Here is a 22391-nt window from a genome sequence, read left to right as displayed (position 1 = left end):
TGTACACTTGATGGGAATATTTTTCTATTCCCTTATTATGTTAGTATTACTCTGGTTTTTAAACATCTGTTTATTTAAGAATTTTTAAAAATGATAAAAATGTATCCGTTAAAAAAAGATTCTCCGAGTTCCTGGATTTTTGAATGGGCACATGTTATGCTCATGCTTTTGCTTTCTTTCCTCTTATAGCGAACTCGATGAAGGAATGTTAATTTCTTTTTCTAAATCACTGGGGCTTCAAAGGATCTTCTAGTCCACCTCTAGTTAAGATGTCTGGGGATATTGTTGCAAGCCAAGCCTTCCTTCTTCATCCAGAATGAATATTTCCATGCCATTTTTTTCTCTTTATTTTTAGAAACTGAGCCACTTGTTTTTAGGCACCAGAGATTTTTAATCTATCACTGTGAATTAACACTGTTTGAATCCGCAGCAATAGCTGGTGCCCACATGCACAAAGATAGACCAAGAAAGGGAGAGATGCACCTTCCCACCTCCGGACTACTGAGACACATTCCCCTGGAGCAAATGGCCTCTTTGGAGGGCGGACTCTGTGGCGTGATACCAAGATGAGGTCCTTCCCTTCTGCAAACCCAGATCCTCCCATTTCCATAGGTCATCATCATCTGATGGTGCAGGTCCATGAAGCAACGGAGAGGGTGATGTCTCTTATGCCTGGGCCTTCGTCAACTCCGTGAGCGAGTTGGTTTAACCCAGAAGGGCAGAGTCAGCATCAGGGTGGAGCCGCCGAGAAAGAGGCTGGTTGCTGGGGAGCTGCGTAGCATTTTTCTGAGCTCATAGCACTTTGAATAAAGTAACTGGAAAAACATCTGTAAAAATTAATTGGTAAAAGGGGGAGATAAATGTCATTTGACAGGTATTATTATTGGAATCATATTCTTATTGTAGGGCTTTATTTTTCAAGTTGAATATGGAAGCCTGGGTACCATTTAATCCTTTAATCAAGATGGTATCAAAAGACTCTGACACTTGGTGGGCCAGAAAAATTTGGACTTTATTCACCTCGAAGTTGTATCCAGCAACGACTGGTTACTGCTGGGAATTTTTGGGGTGCTCTATTGTTTTACATATGTGGTCTAAATTGACGAAAGAATCTTCTCCCTGTGTGCTCATCACCCCTCATTCCATCCTGCATTTTGGTTGTAACAACACAAAGGCCTTGCTGCGTACAGTCAGTTTGCACTCTGAGAACAATTGAGGGCTACATAGCTTTCCTTCCTGCCCTGTTCTCAGCCTTGGGTATGTTCTTCCTCAGCAATGTAGATATGATTACAGAGTCTTTCTGATAGTTTGTTACGTGACCTGAAAGGAAACATAATCTCAACCTATCGATCTATCATATTCTGAATATCATGAGACATTCATTTGATTGTTTATATATTCTTGTAATAATCCTCTTTACTGTAAGCAATTGTTATTTACTTGCATCATGCCTGTGTGATGGTATAAATGTAGGTGCAGCCTGGTCGTTGGCATGCACCCTGCTGTAATAGAGTGTGCATCAGGTTTATTTGAGAACTTCTCATAATAAACCTTTTCTGCTTTTAAGATCTTTAAATATTTGAAAGGCTGTCATTTGGAGGAGGGCAGGGAGCTGTTCCAGTTGGCAGCAGAGGGTAGGACGCGAAGCAATGGGCTAAAACTACATGCACAAAGGTACCGGCTGGATATTAGGAAAAACTTTTTCAGGGTCAGAGTAGTTCAAAAGTGGAATCAGCTGCCTAGGGAGGTGGTGAGCTCCCCCTCACTGGCAGTTTTCAAGAGGAGGCTGGATGAATACTTGCCAGAGATGCTTTAGGCTGATGCTGCACTGGGCAGGGGGTTGGACGAGATGGTCTGTATGGCACCTTCCAACTCTATGGTTCTATGATTCTATGATCACCAAGTTTGAAGCCTTGATTTATTACTCAGACAAGGAGAGAAGGGGGACTTCAAAACTGGCAAACAGAAGCAATAAAACTTTCCTCCAACAGTTACCTGATTGAATTCAGATATCCTTTAAATGTTTTTGTTGTGTTACACCCATGTGTTTAGTTATACAAATCTTTTTGTATTGTTCTGAATGTTAGAGGTTTGGGCTTAAATTTATTAACTTATATTGTCTTGTAGGTCTCTTTCTTAGCCCAATACAGCCCATACAGAAAGAGGTTATACTTTGGCTCTGCAAGGAAGCAATCGGCTTTGGTGTTCAAAGGGATGCCCTCGAACTGGGAGTTAGACTGACAGGCAGTGTCAAAGGCATTTCATGGAATTCTTAAGCCACAAATTGCCAATATTTAATTTTGGAGATGTGAATAAACAACACAGTCTCAAAACAGGGGGTAGGGTGGGAAAGAGAAGAAGAAAGGGACTGGAGGCCAGGAATGCTGAGAAATGAAGGCAGTCTCTTTTATAGCACCCAGAGCTATCTGTAGCAAATGCCTCTCTTCCTCTTCCCCTATGTATTAAGTACTGGGGTAGGCCCCGCAAGTGATTCAGCCAGGCAGTGACTTCAGCTCATAGTATAGTTTATTGTACAAGAGAAGAACCACTGGCCCCGAAAAGACCACAATATATACACTCCCAACTCCACCCCATATCCATAACAACCCAATAAGAACGTGGGCTTTAGGATCCTTCATTTGCATGCACACAACAAAAGACATCCTGTTTACTTGATTGCAATTGGCTCCTGTCCAAGGAATAACGATTGGTTGCTGACATCCCAATTCCTGATAGGATTGGTTACCTTAGGAGCCTAGTTCTCCTTGAAGCTAGCTCAATACATAACACCCCTCCCCCCTAAGCTTGGGGCGCCCCGCTCCAAACATAGTCCCCCAGAAAAGCCGGTGGTTGGCGCACCCGTTGGGACCTGCGCAACCCCTCTGTGTTCTGGCTCCCCGCGGTCGGTCCCTCGCTATCGGTTGCCGGTTCCCCAGCAGGAATGGAGGGGGTTGTCTCAGCAGCGCCGGTAGCGCCGTGTGTCATTGGTAGCGGGTCGTGGCTTCCCCGCGGCCCGCCCGGGTGGCTCCCGGTTGCCGCGCCAGCTACCTCTCTAGTCTCTGTGACACAAGGGGGCAAGTTACCGTCCCGTTCCGGCTCTCGCGGTGGCCATCGTTTCCGCAGCTGGTCGATGTGCCGGCGGTAGATCTTGCCCTCGGAGTCGGCTACTTCGTAGGAGACGGGTCCGGTAGTCCTGGAGATGGTTGCCGGTATCCAGACTGGCCCGGCCCCGTAGTTCCGGGCATACATTCGGTCGCCTGGCTGGAACGCTCGGGGCGGGTCCGGTGCCTCCGTCTCTCCTTTGGCGTCGGGTGCGAAGTCTGGGTGCAGCCGATCCAGTAGTGTGGTCAACCTCCGTCCCATTAGCAGCTCTGCTGGGCTCCGGCCCGTCGTGGCATGGGGGGTGATGTGTTGACGCAGCAAGAGGTCCGCCAGGCGCTGGCTAAAATCCCCTCGGCCGAGCTTGTGCAGTGACTCCTTCGTTGACCTCACCATGCGCTCCGCTTGCCCGTTCGTGGAGGGATGAAACGGCGCCGATGTGACGTGCCGGATGGCATTGTTCTCCAGGAACGTTTGAAATTCCCGCGACGTGAACTGGGCGGCATTGTCCGACACGATGGTGTCCGGCAGCCCGTGTGTTGCAATTAGGCGCCGAAGGGCGCGGATGACAACTCCCGACGTCATGGCTGATACCGGGACTACCTCCAGCCACTTGGAGTATGAGTCCACAACGACTAGGAAAGTGTGCCCTTGGAAGGGGCCCGCAAAGTCTATGTGGAGCCGCGACCATGGCGTTCGCGTTGTCTCCCAGGCTCGCACCGGAGCTTGCGGCATTTCGGGCCAGGCTTCTTCGCAAGGCTGGCAAGCCCGGACCCATCCTTCCACCTCCCTGTCTATTCCCGGCCACCACACATAGCTGTGGGCCAGCGCCTTCATCTTTACTATCCCTGGGTGCCCCACGTGCAGCGCCTCTAGCACCCGCTGTCGCAGCTTGGGGGGAACGACGACCCTGCTCCCCCAGAGTAGACACCCTTTGTGTACTGATAGCTCAAGTTGGCGGGAGTGAAATGGTTGGAGCTCAGGTTCAGCTCCCCCAGCTGGCCACCCCCTCCACACCCAGTTGAGGACCCGGGAGATAGTGGGGTCCTTGGCAGAGTGTGCCGCTATGTCCGAAGCCACAAGGGGGGCTGTGGCAAGTCCTCGATCTGCATGACCCCGTGGGCCGGTGAGGGGTCGTCGGCAGGCTCTGGCAATGGCAGGCGGCTGAGGGCATCGGCATGCCCAATGGCCTTCCCCGGCCTGTAGGACAGCTGGTAGTCATAGGCAGACAGGAACACCGACCAGCGCAGCATCCGGGGTGACATTACTTGCGGCGTTTGCCGGTCCGCCGCTAATAGGCCGAGTAGCGGCTTGTGGTCCGTGGTTATCTTGAACCGCCACCCGTAGACGTAGTCGTGGAACTTCTTGACTCCTGCTACCAGTGCCAGGGCCTCCTTGTCAATTTGTGCGTAGTTCCGCTCAGCTCGTGACAGGGATCTTGAGAAGTAGGCGATTGGCGCCTCCCTGCCGTCTGGCATCCGGTGGCTCAGCACAGCGCCGATCCCATACGGAGAAGCATCGCTGGCAAGGATGAGCGGCTTGCTTTCATCGAAATGCGTCAGCACTGCCTCAGATGACAGGAGCTCCTTGACCACTGTAAACGCACGGGCGTGCCTGTGGTCCCACGTCCACTTGGCGTTTTTTTCCAGGAGGTGGTGTAAGGGTTCCGCCAGCGACGCCTTGTGCGGTAGGAAGGCGTGGTAAAAGTTCAGTAGCCCCAAGAAGGCTTGGAGCTCCTTCTTGGAGCGAGGTGGCGGAGCTTGGGAGATGGCTTGCACCTTGCTATCCGTTGGGTGGATTCCGTCTGCATCGATGAGGAATCCTAGGAACTCTACTCTGGGCACGCCGAACTGGCACTTCTCCTTCTTTACCTTGAGTCCCGCGTCTTGGAGGCGGCGCAGCACTTCCCGGAGCCTGTCGGAGAGCTCAGAGGGAGCGGATCCCGTGATCAGGACGTCATCAAAGTACGGAATGACGCCCGGGATTCCCCGCAGCAACCCCTCTATGAGTCCCTGGAAGATGCCTGGGGCTACGCTTACCCCAAATTGGAGTCTCTTGACCTTGAACGCTCCGCGGTGGGTCACGATGGTTTGCGCCTCTGCGGTAGCTTCATCCACTGGCAGTTGCTGGTATGCTTGTGCAAGGTCGATCTTTGCGAATATGCGTCCCCCCGCTAAGGATGCCAGAAGGTGGCTGACCACCGGCACGGGGTACGCGTGTTGTTGCAGTGCTTTGTTGATAGTGCACTTGTAGTCTGCGCAGATTCGCACGTCCCCGTTGGCCTTGATGGGCGTGACGATTGGTGTCTCCCAGCAGGCATGCGACACAGGCTCGAGAACTCCCTGTGCGATCAGGCGGTCCAACTCCTCATCTATGCGCGGCTTGAGGGCGAAGGGGACCCGGCGTGCCTTGAGGCGGACTGGCGCTGCAGCTGGATTCAGGTTGAATGAGACGGGCGGACCCTTGTAGCAGCCGAGGGACCCATCGAACACGCCGGGAAATTCTTCGCAGACTGCACGGATGCCTGATTGGCTGACTTGTTGGACCCCGGTGACGTGGATGCCCAACGCCTCGAACCAATCAAGCCCCAGCAAACTGGTGAGGCGCCCCTTGACTACAACCACACGGAGGGGGCCCTGGAACTGCTTGTAGCTGACCTTGACTAGGCCAACTCCTGCCACTGGAACCCGTCGTCCCTGGAAGTCCGTCAGGATCAGGTCGCTTGGCTCTAGGCGCTTGCTCCTCCCACCGGTGCACACTCGGTCAAAGAGGTCCTTCGAGATGATGGATAGTGCTGACCCGGAGTCCACTTCCATCTCACATGGCGTTCCCTCGATCTGCACTGTGACGCGTATCTTTGGCTGTACTGTCGCCTTCGTGCTCAGGACGAGAGTCCTGACTGCGTGCTCCTCTACGGCATTGCACTCGTTGGACCGGCGCAGCCCCTTCTCTGCTGGCCGCCTCGGCGGCGGGGAGCTTCCCTTCCTGGCTGTCCTGCAGGCGCGTGCGATGTGGCCCTTTTTCCTGCATGCTCGGCATTCTGCATCTCTGAATGTGCAGTACCGCCTCTCATGGGTCCCCCCACAACTGGCACATGGAGGCCCCCTGTACTGCTGCTGCTCGGAGTGCCGGGATCTGGTGGCTTGCGTCCGGTTGACTTCGTCATCCTCCTCGGTGTCGCTCGCGAGGCCCTCGTGGTGAATGGGTTCTGCTCGTTTGGCCAAGGTCGGGCTGCGCGACTGCCGCACCTCCTTGGTGGACCGCTCGGCCGTCTCCGCCGCGAGGGCTTCCTCCGGGGCCTCTTTAAACGTGAGCGTCTTCTTTGCAAACAGGCGCCGCTGCAGCTTCTCGTCCCGCAGACCGCACACCAGTCTGTCTCGCAGAGTATTCTCGAGGTCTGGGAAGTTGCATTTCCTTGCTGCTTTCCGTAAGGCGGTAACAAAATTGCTAACGGACTCGCCGTGTGCTTGGTCTCGCTTGTGGAAGACGTGACGGCTGGCAACTTCCGACGGCTGCGGTGAGAAATGGTCTCGGAGCTTGTCTTTGATCTCGCTGAACGCCAACGCCTGGAGCTGTGCCGGCGCTACCAGCGCCCGGGCGATCTCGAACGTGGTTTTCCCACAGACGCTGAAGAACGTGGCCCTTTGCAGCTCAGCGTCTTTCAGCTTATTTGCTTCAAGGTAGAATTCAAACCTCGCAATGTAGGACTCCCAGTCCTCGGAGGCTGAGTCAAAAGGCCCAAAGTGGCCCGCGGTAGCCATTGTCCCCTTGCGCTGGCGGAGGGGCGAGCGAGTGCGGCTGGACAAGGCGACAATTCCTTGCTGGGCGTAATTCAGCTCTGTGGCGCGGGGCTGCTTACCCGCATGTCGTGATTTCTCTCAGCGCGGGGCTGCCTACCCGCATGTAGTGATTTCGCTCTGGGCACTCCTCTTGCGGGGCTGCATACCCGTGCTGAATCCCACCTTCGTCGCCAGTATTAAGTACTGGGGTAGGCCCCGCAAGTGATTCAGCCAGGCAGTGACTTCAGCTCATAGTATAGTTTATTGTACAAGAGAAGAACCACTGGCCCCGAAAAGGCCACAATATATACACTCCCAACTCCACCCCATATCCATAACAACTCAATAAGAACGTGGGCTTTAGGATCCTTCATTTGCATGCACACAACAAAAGACATCCTGTTTACTTGATTGCAATTGGCTCCTGTCCAAGGAATAACGATTGGTTGCTGACATCCCAATTCCTGATAGGATTGGTTACCTTAGGAGCCTAGTTCTCCTTGAAGCTAGCTCAATACATAACACTATGTACAGCAATGAGGTGATTAAAACAATGGAGTTAATTCTCTTTTATTGGAGCAACAGCTGGTCGGATATGATGCACTTTCCTTTGCGTAGTCAACGGGAGATCTCTGAACTAGACTCTTCCATGAAAAACAATCCCTCTGCACAGACCAGGAACTGGCAGATGTTTACCAAAACCAGAGAAACGATTTATTGCACTCTGGCGGGGAGGACTGTGGTTATCAAAGGCTTGTGCTGCAGTGGAATTGGATAGTCTAGGGGTGCTGCTGAACTCTTTTTGATTTTGCTACTACAGACTAACATGGCAAACTCCTTTGAACCTTTACACAAGCAAACTGATCCCCACACCAAAAGGAGCTGTCTGCATCTCCATATCAAAGAGTTGTTTACATCCCCCCTCTCCTCCCCCCCTCCCCTCCCCTCCCCTCCCCTCCTCTATATTTGACCAGTTTCCTTCTGCCCTCCATATACATCTGACGAAGAGAACGTGATTCTCGAAAGCTTATGCTACAATAAAAGTGGTTAGTCTTAAAGGTGCTACTGGACTCTTTTTTATTTTACAAATTTTGATGGCACCCTTGGGGAAATTCAGAGCCTTGCCGCATGATCCCAGAGGAATATGCAAAATACAAGGTGTGGGGATTTAAAGTAACTCTACAGCCCAGTCCTGGAACCATTCATATCGTCCCAAGCTCTGGCAGTGTCCCCTGACAGACAAGGAAGGCAGAAACAGTGAGTTTTAGCCTAGGATTAATCCTCACTGTTGCCCTCATCCATCATTGCGCTAAGCTTAAAATGGCAATGATAAAAATAAAAACAGGGATCTTATGGAAACGGGAAGAAGGTGTAAGGGAGGCAGCCAACAGTAGATGCATGCCTTTTTCTGAGAAAGACCCCCCTGAATGGCTATTCCACTTGGCCATCTTTAAAAAGAACATGCTTGATCTTAGAATATGCTTGTTTTCCTTCCTCCTTTTGCATCATGTTTATTGAGACACAAAAGAAGGGGTATTAAGTAGGAAGATGGATACAAGGGAATTTGGTGTTCTGCCACTGGTTGCACAACTGGTTGCACAACTGCTACCAGAGGAGCAAGGGAGAGCTCCACAGATTGGCCAAGAACCAATAAATGTGATGGGATCAACATCTTCAGAAAGGGGAAGACCAATTTTAGTGACACCTGAATACTTTATGGGAGCTCAAATGATTCTCCCAACTGCACAGTTTCCAATAGTCACAGAAATAGGAGGATCTGTTCCGCCTCTCACAATAGTGACTGCCTCTAACATACCCTCCTGGGGAGTAGGAATGGTATATCGAGATGCAACGCCAAACAGTTAAGGTGGGCGGAATTCTTCTCTAAATTCAACTTCACGTTGAAGTACCTCCCTGGCTGGCCAAATTTCCTAGCAGACACACTTTCACACATGCCCCAACATGACAGCTAGAAGGAGGAGATAATTGATACAGTTTTCTCACCAGCTCAATTGGGAGGAGCGGTGACAACACACAGCCAAGCGGCAAAAACACCAAGCAGCACAAAACCTAATCTCTCAGAATGGGGAGAGAGAATAAACGCTGAAACTGAAAGGGAGGGGGGAAATGTGCCCAAAGCCAAATGAAACAGGAGGCCACTGGTACAAGAGGGGCAAGCTCTAACTCCCAACCAGTTTGAGAAAAGAAATCTTACAACAATGTCATGATGCCAAAACAGCTGGACCTTTTGGGTATCTTAAAACCCTACACTTAGTACAAAGACAGTTTTGGTGGCCAGCAATGAGAAAAGATGTGTCTCAGTATGTATCCTCCTGCCCAGTGTGTATTATGGGAAAATCTAGGAGGGGAAAAGCCCCTGGACTCTTGCAACCCTTAGAGATCCCTCCTAGATCATGGGGTGTAATCTCAATGGACTTTATCACTGACCTTCCCCCCTCAAAAGGATATATGGTCATTTTAGTGGTTGTGGATTTATTTTCTAAGCAAGCTCATTTTTTCCCATGTATTAGTATCCCCATAGCTAAAAAAATAGCCAGCCTTTTCATGAAACGTGGTCAGATTACATTCATTTCCTACCCAAGTGATCTTGGTACAGTTCGTTGCCAACTTCTAGCAGGAGTTTCTCAAAGTTGCTGAAATTGAACAAGGTCTAAGCTCCCCCGATCATCCTCAGACCGACGGACAAACCAAACGCACAAATCAAGTGTTAGAACAATTTTTAAGATGCTGCATTAACTATCAACAAGATAATAGGATTGATTTCATTCATTTTGCCGAATATGCATATAACAATTCAATCCACAGCTCTACAGGAGCTTCTCCCTTCAAGATAGCCCAAGGATATGAGGGGAATGCTTTACCTTTTGCTACAACCCCTGATTCCCCAAAAGCTGGAGATTTGGGAGAGTGGTGGACCAATTTAACTTCCCAATGGGAGGTGATACAAGAGACTTTCAGAAGCAAGTCAGAAGGCATCTATTGAGAGTCTCTCTACATGAGACATCTGATACATGAAGAACACATGATGGGAGATGCAATGGTAGTCGGAAAAGGTAGTTTAAAAAGACAGAGCAAGCAGCAGGAACAAGGCTTTTGCTATACACTAGAACTGTGTGAAGGAGCTGTGAAATACCAGAAGGGAAACTTCAGCCCATTATAAACCTCTCCAGGTCCAGCCTGGCTCTGGAAGGCAGCTCCAGCCCATTTCCATTCCTTGCTGCCCTATAATTGTGAACCCACATGGTCTTATACTGGGGAGGTGAAACTGACAGAACCTTCGGGGGTGAAGATGAAAGTAACAAGCCCTCTGAGGAGCGATCTCCACTGGCTCTTTTTAAACTACACTTCCAAGCTAACATTGTGTCTCCCTACACTTGATGAACACGTACCAAGGCATCTCGTGTAGACAGACTAAATTACAAAGTGAAGATAGATATCCTGAAATGTGGAGGGAAGGATATGATAGCCTATTTGCTGCATTCAGAGGACTTGTTTTCAGTGCAAGCCACTCCCACCATGTTCAGAATCTTGGTCTGCCACAACTGTTGATAGCATAATAATATCATAATACTAATAATAGCATACTTTGTAAACCGCTCTGAGTGGGCATTAAGTTGTCCTGAAGGACGGTATATAAATCAAATGTTGTTGTTGTTGTTATAAGCAGGAACCATGCTACGGGAAAGAGAAGGATTGTTGGTTGTAAAGTCTGCTTAATTCATACTTGGAGGCTGTAACTGGTCTAGCTGGTGGGAGAAACATGTTAGGAATGAACGAACAAACTGTGGGGGGGGGCATTATTCTCCATTCATCTTTCACATGTTAAGCTTTACAAAAATTCCCTACATGGCTTTTTTTAAAAAAAAGAAATGAAAGTGGACAAGTGCCTCTTGGTCAGTATGGGCCAACTGATCAAAATTAGCCCATTGCTGACATCCTTTCTTTGAGACATCTGAGATGTCTTTGGGGCCTTGTGTGTGTGTGTTATGTGCTGTCAAGTCACTTCCAACTGATGGCGACCCTATGACCCTATGACCCTATGACCCTATGAAACAGCCTGTCATTAACAGCCTTGCTCAGAACTTGCCAATTGCTGGACATGGCTTCTTTTTATTGAGTCAAGCCATCTTGTTTTAGATCTTTCTCTTTTCCTCCTTCCTTCCACTTTACTAGCATTATTGTCTTTTTCACTGAGTCATATATCCTCTTGATGGGACCAAAATACAATAGTCTCCATTCTGTCATTTTGGTTTCTAGAGAGAATTCAGGCTTGATTTGATCTAGAACCCATTTATTTGTCTTTTGGGCCATTGATGGTATCTGCAAAACTCTTCTCCAGCACCACATTTCAAATGGATCAACTTTCTTTAGGTCAGCTTTCTTTAGTGTCCAGCTCCCATCCGTATGGCTACAGAGCCTTGGTCATTCCATAAAACAGTGTCAAATGTCTCAGAAATGACCACATGAAAGGCCTTCTCCAATAGACCATCAGTCACTTGTTATTTCACAATTAAACTTTGCTAACAGTGGTGACTATTCCTTTTGAAAGAAGAGAAGACTGATTCATTATCTCATCCCCAGTCCCTGGAGCTAACATCTGCTCCCTTCTGTGTACCATAATCATTTACTCTCAAATGATACATTTCAAAAAGGCAATACATTCCTTTTTAAAAAGTAGAATGGGAAGAAAACTTGCCCGTTGATGCTCTTTGTACAACGCATCTGGTAGTTAAGTCAACGTGATAAATAAACTAAATTGTCTTTGGGAACTGCAAGTTGCACATGAATCTTTACTGTTGACACCTTGATTATCACCCAAGAACTCAATCACCTCGCAATTGTACCTCAGCATTCCTCTGCTAATTACCATGTCTCATTACATTCACTTCATTAACGCACTTTGCTAATGCACTCTCATTGGATGTATTTTCCTCTCACTTTCTTATAATGAAATGAATGATACCATATCATACCTGGTATCTGAAACTTTAGAACAGGAAGATACGTCTTTTTGTAAGTTTCAGCTGGGTAGCTGTGTTGGTCTATAGTAAAAAAGCAAGATTTGGGTCCAGAAGCACCTTAAAGACCAACTGGATTTCCAAGGTATGAGCTTTCAAGCTACTGGACCCTTTTTTTTTTTTTTTGAGATTGTAATAAGAATTTTAAAGTAGTTGATAAAAAGGAAAAAATCCACATATAAAAAGAGAAAATAGAAAAGAATAGGAATACATATCAATTTACTCTGCCCAAAATTACCATAAGTAAATACTTCTCTTTTCCCTCTTGACATTCTTTCTCTACCTCTTAATATTCAAAAGCACTAATTATAAATTCATGTCTATCTTTTTCTCACAAAATGTCTATCCTTTAGGCCACCAGAAAGTGTCAGTTCTGTTGTACGCTGACAATATGGTCCTAATTTCTTTAACTAGGATTGGATTAAAGAAGCTCTTAGACCATCTGGGTGAATACTGTAAAAAGGAACATTTAACAATTAATTATACAAAACCAAAAACAATGGTATTTAGTAAGAGGCCAAAAAAATATCATTGGAGTATACAGGACACCCCAATTGAACAGTGTAGGACCTACAAATATCTAGGTCTAACTTTTAATGAGACCCTGAAATGGGATGCCCATATAAAGCTTATAAAAGCCTCAGTGCTCAAGACCATAGGAGCGATAAAGAGATTCTACTACTCTAAGGGTGGTTTCTTGATAGCACCGGCCATAAAGTTTTTTGTTTCTAAAGTCATTACTCATTTACTGTATAGAATTGAGATCTAGGGGTGGAAGGAACCAACACTTAGCAATTTGGAAATAATTCAATTTTTTTTCATGAGACGTGTTCTAACCCTGCCAAAAGGGACACCAGTTGCCTTGCTACGGGCAGAACTCGGTCTCCCTTCGATCAGAGCATGTTCCCATTTAGTGATTCTCAAATTGCAGAAAAAATACCAACTAATGAACCCTGGTTCCTTCAGTAATTTGAGTTATTTGAGCTATCACCAGCTGCAAAACAAGGATAAAACCCGGTCGGCCTTCCTTAATGGCATTGCATCTCGATATACCATTCCAGATGAATTACTCCAACCTTTGGGAAGCAATGTTGACTTAAGGGAATAGGTATACAAAGAGGATGTCCTAATTGACAATTTTTTAATCAGTAAAACAAAATTCGCCCCATGGTATAAAACCATCAAAAAAGACCACATTAGAGCACATTATCTGACTGATATCACAGTCTATAAGTTTAGGGTAGCATTTACGTCATTACGTTTCCAGTCTATGCCAACCGAGATGCTACTCAGGCGATTCCAAAAAAAACCCCATTGATCAGTGAATATGTATCTGTGGAACCTCAACTGAGGACTTACCACACTATCTTTTAAATTGTCCTTTATACCAGGAACCAAGGAGAAAATTTCTCGCGGATATTTTATCTAGTCTCCATCTTCTGTCTGACTTTGATAAATTAAATTTTATTCTTTCAGATACAGACCCTTTTATTTCGAATAGGATGGCCCTCTATGCCCTGGCTGCTGGGAAAATAAGGGCAAATGTGGTAGCCAGGAGAGTAAACACCTGACATAGATTAGAAACCATTTGGTTTTAATGTTGTTTAATGTTTACATTTTAGGCAAAATGCATTTTATAGTAATTTTATTTATATCTATATAACTATATCTGTATTTTTATAATTTTTGTTCTGTTTTTAATGAATGATTTTAGATTGTGAAGGCCTATGGTCACATACAATAAATTTGCCTCACCACAAAATGTCTATAAGGGGCTTCCAGGTAACCATATGCCCTGTCCTGAATAGCCCAGGTGAGCCTGATCTCATCAGATCTCAGAAGTTAAGCAGGTCAGCCTTCATTAGTAATTGGATGGGAGACCTCCAATGAAGACCAGGGCTGCAGAGGCAGACAATGGTAAACCACCTCTGTTAGCCTCTTGCTATGAAAACCCCTCCGGGGTCACTGAGGGCAGTCGCCACCACCATCGGGTAACCATATATTTATTTAATGTGTTTTCCCTGATCAAAGACATAAGTTTAGCCATCTCGGCATAGTCCATCATTTTTTCCAGCCATTCCCTCTACTGTAGGTAATATTGTAGTTTTCCAGTTTTGAGCATATAACAGTGTCACTGCATGTACACAAAAATGTACCATGTGTAACTTCTAACTGTTTATTCTGGATCCAAATCTTGAGCTTTTTGTAACACTCCCGTTTTCCATTGGAATGCAACACCTCCAGTTCTTCACCTGCAGCAATCTGTGTTATCCTCAAGTTCCTCTTAGTGCGCTTCTGATTAAATTCTAAATTTGCTCTCTGTCCCAAAATAATTGCCCTGTAAGTATCACAGTATCAAATATTCCGTATCTTCTCATTGATTGCTCCTCGTTCAGTTGAATTCCTCACCCTAGAGCCACCTGCCCAGTGAACAGACAAGGGAAAGGAGAGAAGCGGGCAACGACATCAGGGCAAGTGGTTCTTGGGCAATCTCAGCATTTTCTCTACTTTAGTAACTCCTAGATGTTGTCCAGTACCCCTGACCTGGATAGCCCAGCAAGCCTGATCTTGTCAGATCTCAGAAGCTAAGCAGGGTCAGCCTTGGTTAGTAATTGGATGGGAGACCCTCCAATGAGGACCAAGGTTGCAGAGCCAGGCAATGGCAAACCACCTCTGATAGTCTCTTGCCATGAAAACCCTACCAGGGGTTGCCATAAGTCAGCTATGACTTTAGAGCATCACTCTCACACACAGATGTTGTCCGGTAGAAAATGTCAAAAAATCAATGTGCAAGAGAGAAAAATCTAGTAGTGGCAGGGGCCAAAGAGCATAGAGTTGAAAGTATCCTGATGGAATTTCTGAGCATGTGGCTATTAATCTCATGTACTGAGGCTCTTGGCATTTGCCAGATGTATTTACAATTGAATTCCATTAGAGATGGAAATTCATCTCCAGGTAGGGAGCACCTGGCAGTCCTCTTGTCTCTCAGCTGCTTTCCTTGACGTATAAGGCAATTGTCAGAATTTATAGTTCATTCCCATCCTGCCACAATTCTCTAAGGGCATAAAACCAATGTAATTGTGCTGTGACTTTAAACTATACCCTGCTGGGGACAAAGGGCAAAAGTAAACTATGAGACATTCAGTGCGGGTAAGAAAACGTCAGGGCTGGTCTTTTCTTCACAGCGATCACCGTGACATGAATGGAAAGAGGCACTTGCCTTAAACTGTGGAATTGACTTTGGGAAATAAGAAGATTCCTAGCCAGGATTCATTAGCAGAACCCTGTCAGTGCCAAATTCCCCAGCGTGAAAAAAGGGAGGCATCAGCAGCCACAACGACCAGTATCTAGTGCTGCTGCTATTATTGCTATTGTTCCTGCTATGACAGCTATATAGGATGATTAAATGCTCTTGTACTTTCAGTGACCAGTTTTCAGAAACTCTTGCTGGTTCTTGTATGCTAAACAAGAAGAAAGAATACCATGGCAGCATACTCACCACAACTGCTGTAATAAAATAAGAAATAAAGAAATCTAACCTGTGATGTCCTTGAATTTAAAGTGGCAGTTCTATCACAGTTTGGGACTGGGCAGTTGACAGTAGGAAAGTCCAAAAGGCTGTTCCTGAGGGACAAGGAACTTCCAAATACAGCACAAGTGGAGGGTGGAGACCTGTAATGGGAGGGAGGAATTGGCAGAAGTCGCCCCTTTTTCTTCCATGGAAAATCAACCATGGGTTTCAGCAGAGCTGTATTAAACCATGGCCGGGCCCCTAGGCTTGCAGGTATTTTGGGCCCCCTCCAGCACTTCAATCTTTCACCCCACTACAGTTGACAGCCTGACCCCGGTACAGTAGGTATTAGACTGCAGTTCATAGCCCTATATCCATTTTGAGGGTTTCCTGAAGAATTCTATCCACCATTTTTAAATATTTTTATTGTGAGAGTAGAACTCTTCAGGAAAGCACATTTTGGTGGTATAATTGTTCAATACTGTTATATTTTGAAGTGAATAAAATGTTATTAAATAAATATATAATAATTTATGGATAATTGTTTTAATATAAGAGACAATTTCTTTCACTTCACTAAGGAAGCAGTTAATTATCTTATTAATAGAGGTTATATAAGAGAATCAATTAATTGTAATTTATGTGGCAGTGTGCCTCAGCAAAAAAATTAATGGGCCCTTAGTCCCTGCAGGGCCCCTAGGCTTCGGCCTAGTCAACCTCTGAATAATACGGCCCTGGGTTTCAGCCCCCAGCTCAGAACGTCTGAGCAAATTCCGAGGGGAACCCAAAGTTCGCTGAAGTTTGGGTTCAGGTGGTAATGAGCTCAGCCCCAATACCAACCCTCTTTGCGTTCACAGCTGCCTGCTTCCCAGGCCTGTCATCCAAACTAGTTTATTTTAGCCAAGTCTATTCCATTAAGCCCAGAGACCTTTATTTTATTTTATTTCACTTCATTTATCCTCAGTCTTTCTCCCCCATGGGGACCCAAAGTGGCTTACCTCATTCTTCTCGTCCATTTCATCCTCACAACAAACTCTGTGAGGTAGCTTCAGCTGAGAGTTTGTGACTGACTCAAGGTCACTCAGAGAGCTTCCAAGGCAGAGCAGGGAATCGAGCTTAGGTTGCCTAGATCCTAATCCATTGCTCTAGCCACTACACCACACTATCATTATTATTATTAACCCACAAATTATTCTAGGTTTGAACAAACGACTGGAGGTGGTAAGTCCTTACATTCTTCATGACTCTATTTTCCTACAATAACTGTGGTTTACTCTCAGGGTAGACACAAAACCCTATTTATTTTTAAAAAGTAATTTTTAGTTTTAAAAAATGCATTCTTTTTTATTTTTATTATTACGTGTCCTTGTTACTATATCCATTTCCATTACCTTCTAGCTCAACTGTTATCCCAGCCACTTGGAATGAAATTGCCAGAGACTGTATCCCTCACCCAAAGGCTCTTCCCTGCCAAATGTCAGAGAAAGGGGAAAGAGTCCTCTTGTTACAGGCAATTGAAATTGTTCCTTGTAGAGTCACATGTGGCAATGCAAGACAGCAAGAAGATGGCCCAGATAATATGTAATGAACAGAAAGATCTTCTTGTATTTACATGACTCGGACCCAAAATATATGTTATATTTTTTAATAAGTTGGCTCTGGGAAAGCGGGACCTGACACACCTTCCCGCAGCTGCACAGCAGCTGCAGGGAACCACTTTTCAAAGGACAGTCGGTGCCCAACTTACCTTGGGGCTTCAGTGTGGGGGGAAGAGGAGTTCCTGTTTCCCCCTGTGCCATTTTCCCAAGAGGAAGGAATCTTGGGAAGTAGTTATTTTCCCCCATTTCGAGCTGTGCGTGCATGATGACCCTACCTGTTCATGTGTAAGGAATATCAGGGGCATCTATTTGGAACTGAACTTGGAGAGTGCTGTGGGTGGATGTTCAACTTTGCCCTCTAGCCCTCTGCTTCAGCACTCAAAGCAGGGGTTTTTTTTCACCCAGACTGGTACCAGTACTGGAAAAAAACTGGGCTGAGAGAAAATTGTGGAAGGAAACAAAAGCAGCAATCTGATATGTGGGCAACATTTCTCTCAGCTTCTCTGCTTGCTCCGTTTTTTTTTCTCCAAATGTGGTGTCTGAAGACAGTTGGTTTGCGGTGGGTTAATGCCTAGTAAATGAGTTAGGACTGCTGTGTCACAAATAGGATAAAAGAAGGACTGTTTTTAGAGGTTTAGAGTAGAGGTTAATTTTTGGAATTTAAGGACAAAAAAAAAGACCACACATGCATATCTGGCCTAACAACTCCTACTATACCATCTCAGGCTCATTCACTTTTCCAATGTTATATATGCCATCAAGTGTCAGCAATGCCCTTCATCTCTCTAACTTGGACAAACGGGTCAGTCCCTTCGCAAAAGAATAAATGGACATATATTTTTTTTAAAAATCACAACATTCAAAAACCAGTGGGAGAACATTTTAATCTGATAGGACATTCCATCACTAACCTAAGAGCAGCAGTTCTCAAATAGAGAAACTTCAAACAAAAATTATAACTCAAGATTGCCGAAATCGAGTTTTATTTGCAGATTCAGAACAATGGACCCCCCACCCCAGGTTGAATCTGGACATTGGATTTTTTTGCACTACAAATGCTGATTTTCTGCACTTCACTCCCATGCTCTATCAAGCTAATTGCAATATGTATTAGTTATCTTCTTGAGACTACTTTACACTGCACCTCCCACCCAGGATTATAAAGACATCTACCTTTTTTCATTCCATGTATCAGACAAAGAGAGCTGTGGCTCTCAAAAGCTCATACCCTAGAGATCTAGTTGGTCTTTAAGGTTTTACTGGACCTGAATCTTGCCTGTCTATTATTGTACATAAAAATTCAATTTCCATTCATCCAACTGCATGCTAATGTGGATTCATTCAATAAAGCAAGGGAGCTATTTTGATGTGTTAGGTACAGAATACCATTTAATTACTGAGCATGCTTCCATTTAATCTTTGTAAGTGACTGCATTTATATTTTATTTTTCTTGCCTCATTTCCTTCCATCTTCCCTACTTGTTTCTTAATCCAAGAAAGTACTGTTAAAGTTTTATAGAAACCAAAGCAAAAGAGAGGAAGTAAGAGATTTGGTTCCTGTGCAGCCACACAAACATAAAATAACCAATGCACATTGGGAAAGTGTAGATTCTTATAGCCTGAACTACAAGAGAGCATAGTTTGATCTGTTATAGAGAAGCCAAATCCAGAGGAAACACACATCTGTAGGTGGAAAATTCTAAGTGCCAAAAGGGATAGGAAAGATAACGGGTAAAATTATCTTGGAACTCTTGGACTGGGGAGGATCTTATTGTATGAGTTGGACAATATGGAACCCCTGAGAACATGAGTCATCTCAAATGCCACCATCTGGAAAATATATTTCTGCCTCTTAGATAGGGGAAATGTCACAGCTGATCTTGACGCTCCTGTCATGAACATCACAGTGATCATGCATGTTTGTAAATTCTGAAGGATTCAATGACTACCAGTGGCTCTATAGCAGGTGAAGTTTCCTCCGTACCCCTTTAAAATAGCTGCATTAGCAGCATGCTGAGATGAAAGGCATGATCCTGCAAAATTGAGTTGTGACTTCACATCCATTTGAAAGCAATGAGTGTGAACCACTTACGGTTGCCAGGTTTCTTCACCCTCCAGCCAGGAGGCAGACCAGGCACCTGGCACTTACCTTTGCAGATGTCTTCTGGGAAGTGACATCATCGCACAGGGCCTTGTGCAGTCCCTGGGAGTGCTCCTGCACTCTGCAGTGGGCCAATTTTGGCCCATTTGGGGCCAAACTGGGCCCTCTGTGAAGTGTAGGAGCTCTCTAGGGTCATCCTGGAAGCACTCCCGCACTTCACAGTGGGCTGAATCCAAAATCAACCTGCCGTGGAGCACGGGAGCACTGCCAGGGCAGCACTATGGGCCCTGGAGTGCTCTCAGTGGGTCCATTTGAGGCCCAAATTGGCCCACTGTGGGGCATGGGAGAGTGCTGCATTACATGGGAGCATGCCCCGGGTGATGCATTCCCCCTCCTTTTCCCTCACCAGCCAGGTAAGCGGGGTTTGGGGGGTTGGAGGGTGGGAGGAGGGGATCCCCCATCTCCAGCTAGGGGGTTGGCAACCCTAGATCCACCATTCTGGCACAGTTTACTTAGAACTAAGGCCAAGTGAATTGAATGTGGCATTCTCCCAAGTAATAATGCGTAAGATTGCAGCCAGATTGTGACTAAATATAAAATATTCCATTCCCCTGAGGAGCATCCTGATTCAGCAAGATTCTACTAAGATTCTGGCTTCTTCCACATTTCTGCTGTAGAAATATATACAGTAAACATTTATTAATTCTGCAGAGTGCTACTAAACACTGTTAGTCACCAACATTTTGCAGTTTGTCAGCCAACATCCTACTGAAAAAAATGCACACGGAAAACAAGATTTAATGAACACGTGGCGAGAGGTACAGTTTGCTTTCATGTAATGTGAGACGCAAACGACGGCCATATGGACCTTCCTTCGACTGCAACACAGCAAAACTCAGCTTATGGTAATAAAGGCATCCAATCGCTCCTGTTTCCTCTTTTGTTAAATATCATCCCTGCAGAACTCCTTAGTACAATAAATCCTTTTAATTCAAGAATCTGCATAACTGAATGTAAGCAAAATTACAGGCGAGTGTAACTGAGAGAGGAAGCCCTACAAAGGCCAGCAGGCCATAACTTATTTCTGTGTTGTAAAGGTTGCTTTTGGGCAGATTAATGAGGGAAAAGCAATTTCATAATTGCGCTGGAAAAAAAGAGGCAAAGAAAATAAAGAGTCTTTTGTGCAGGTTGCTCTTTATGGGCAATGATCTTTGAGTAATGATCTTTGAAAGAATTGTGTTCTGATCAGAAACCTGACTACATAACTTTTTTTAAAAAATGTGGGCTTGACAGAAGTTTTTCTGCCTCATCCTGAGGTTGTTCCTTTTCTGGCTCCTGAATCTTAAGAGACGGCATGGCAAGCAGAAAGGTAGCAGCTGAAGCTTCCCTATCTTAGGGACTGCTTCTCTTGCTGACTTTCAGAATTTGGGCAGCTGTTAAAGGTACAGGAGCCCATGCCAGGAGAGAGAATTGACAGTCCTGCTCATTCTTTTTTCTGTGGGTTGTTTAGTCTGATCCCCAGACTAAAAAGATCAGTTTACCTGGAGGAAACGGCAGCTCTGGAGGGTGGACTCTGATATTCCATAGTAGGACTTTGATGGCATACAGAAGATTAGGTTGTACCTTGAAGAATTTACTCACTCACTCACTCTATCTCCTCCATTTTATCCTCACAGCGACTGAGTGTGTGTGTCTGGCCCAGTGTCACCCGGTGAGCTTCTGTGGCAGAGCAGGGATTCAAACCTAGGTTTCCCAGATCCTAGCCCAGCACTCTAACCTGCACACTGCACTGGTTTCGGGACATGCTGAGAGACTGGGCTCTCAGACCAAACAGGAATGAGGAGTAGCAGTTTATATGTCGTTCTCTTTCCCTGTGAATCTCCCTGCTGGTCAAAGCTGTCCACCCAACTCTGATGGCTGAAAGCATTTAGGTAATCCCATCCTGGATCCAAACTCAGCCAGCCTTCTCGTTTATCCTAGCTGGCACACAAACCTGTATTGAGAGGTGCTAATGCTAATCAGTGCCAAGAGAGTCTCTTTTCCAGTCTCTTGGCCACACAGCCAATGAGTAGCTGGCTAAGAAAAACCTCCCTGGATGCCTCAGGGTGCTTGCCAGATAGTCCTCCTGGCGCCATAGCAACCCAAACTGATTTCGAGGCTTTCCTCAGGCCCAAAGAGCCTTTTATCAGATGAGGTTTCTTTGGGCTTGAGGAAGGTTTCAAGCTTGACTGAGTGGAGTTAGGATACAAACCACTATCTTTGCTATCTCTCAACCAATCCCTGCATACCAGGCCTAATTGTAAATCCCCAACCTTGTTAAACAATATGAAACAGGTGGCAAAAGGCCACCTTCCTAGGCAATCTGAAAAATTCTGCTCAATTCCAACAGCGACTGGCTTCTCCCATCTTGCTTTTTACAGGGTGTGGTGGAAAGACTGTGAATGGGAGGGGAACCAGATTAAATTGCCCCTCTTGGCCTTCTATCCATTGATTAAATCACACAAAGTATTTAGCATTAGGGAAAGGAGGTATTTCCAAAGGCTATGCATAGCATCTCCAAACTCCAGAATTATAATTCTACCAAACGAAGAGCTCCCAGAGTTGTGGAAAGGCCAAAACCCATTCTGGGTGCAAGAAAGTGAGAGGTCATGGCTAAAGATGGGCACGAACACCAATACGAACAAAAAAAAGCCATGAACAGCCCAATCTGCTGTTCGCGAACAAACTGTTCATGAGGCCCCATTCTAAACAAACAGGTGGTCATTGCAAACCTCATTCGTTGCTGTTCATCAAGCCGGACAGTCTGGCACCTGCAATCAATTCCCTTGAAAACTTAGGCAGGGATTGTCTGAACTCTGTCTGAACTCCTGCTGTTTCCCTGGAAACCCCAATCTAAGCCCAGTTTAGCTTGATAGGAAGGTCTTCCTTTCAAGTGTGGAGTTCCAAATTTGTTACAACAAGGGAGCAAAGAGCAGGGGGGAGGGGGGGCTCCCAGCTCTGGCTTAGTTTGCAGACAGTGGAGAGGGAAAGAGACAATTGCTGTTGGCATTTTGATAGAGAGAATGCATTGGAGCTTGAATTTTCTTTCTGTGTGGTGGGATAGGGATCTACCCCTTCAAGTTCCAGGGCTGCTGCCAGACTCTGGGGCCAAGCTATTATTTATTATTGGTATCTTTCCTGGTGCCTGCTCAGGTCAGGTTTCTGAGAGTGGTGCGGTAGGGATCCTGACATGGATGATGGCTGGAGGAGAGCTTGCTTGCCCCC

General features: G+C 46.0%; 1 pseudogene; it reads right to left on the bottom strand.

Moving 5' to 3' along the window:
* Positions 1-2799: 2799 nt before the first annotated feature.
* LOC129323611 (uncharacterized protein K02A2.6-like) lies at positions 2800-6860 on the bottom strand (annotated as a pseudogene).
* Between the last annotated feature and the right edge of the window lie 15531 nt (positions 6861-22391).

Source organism: Eublepharis macularius, chromosome 2 (assembly GCF_028583425.1).
Source record: "Eublepharis macularius isolate TG4126 chromosome 2, MPM_Emac_v1.0, whole genome shotgun sequence".
Taxonomy (NCBI): domain Eukaryota; kingdom Metazoa; phylum Chordata; class Lepidosauria; order Squamata; family Eublepharidae; genus Eublepharis; species Eublepharis macularius.
This window is presented reverse-complemented; position numbering and strand designations above follow the sequence as displayed.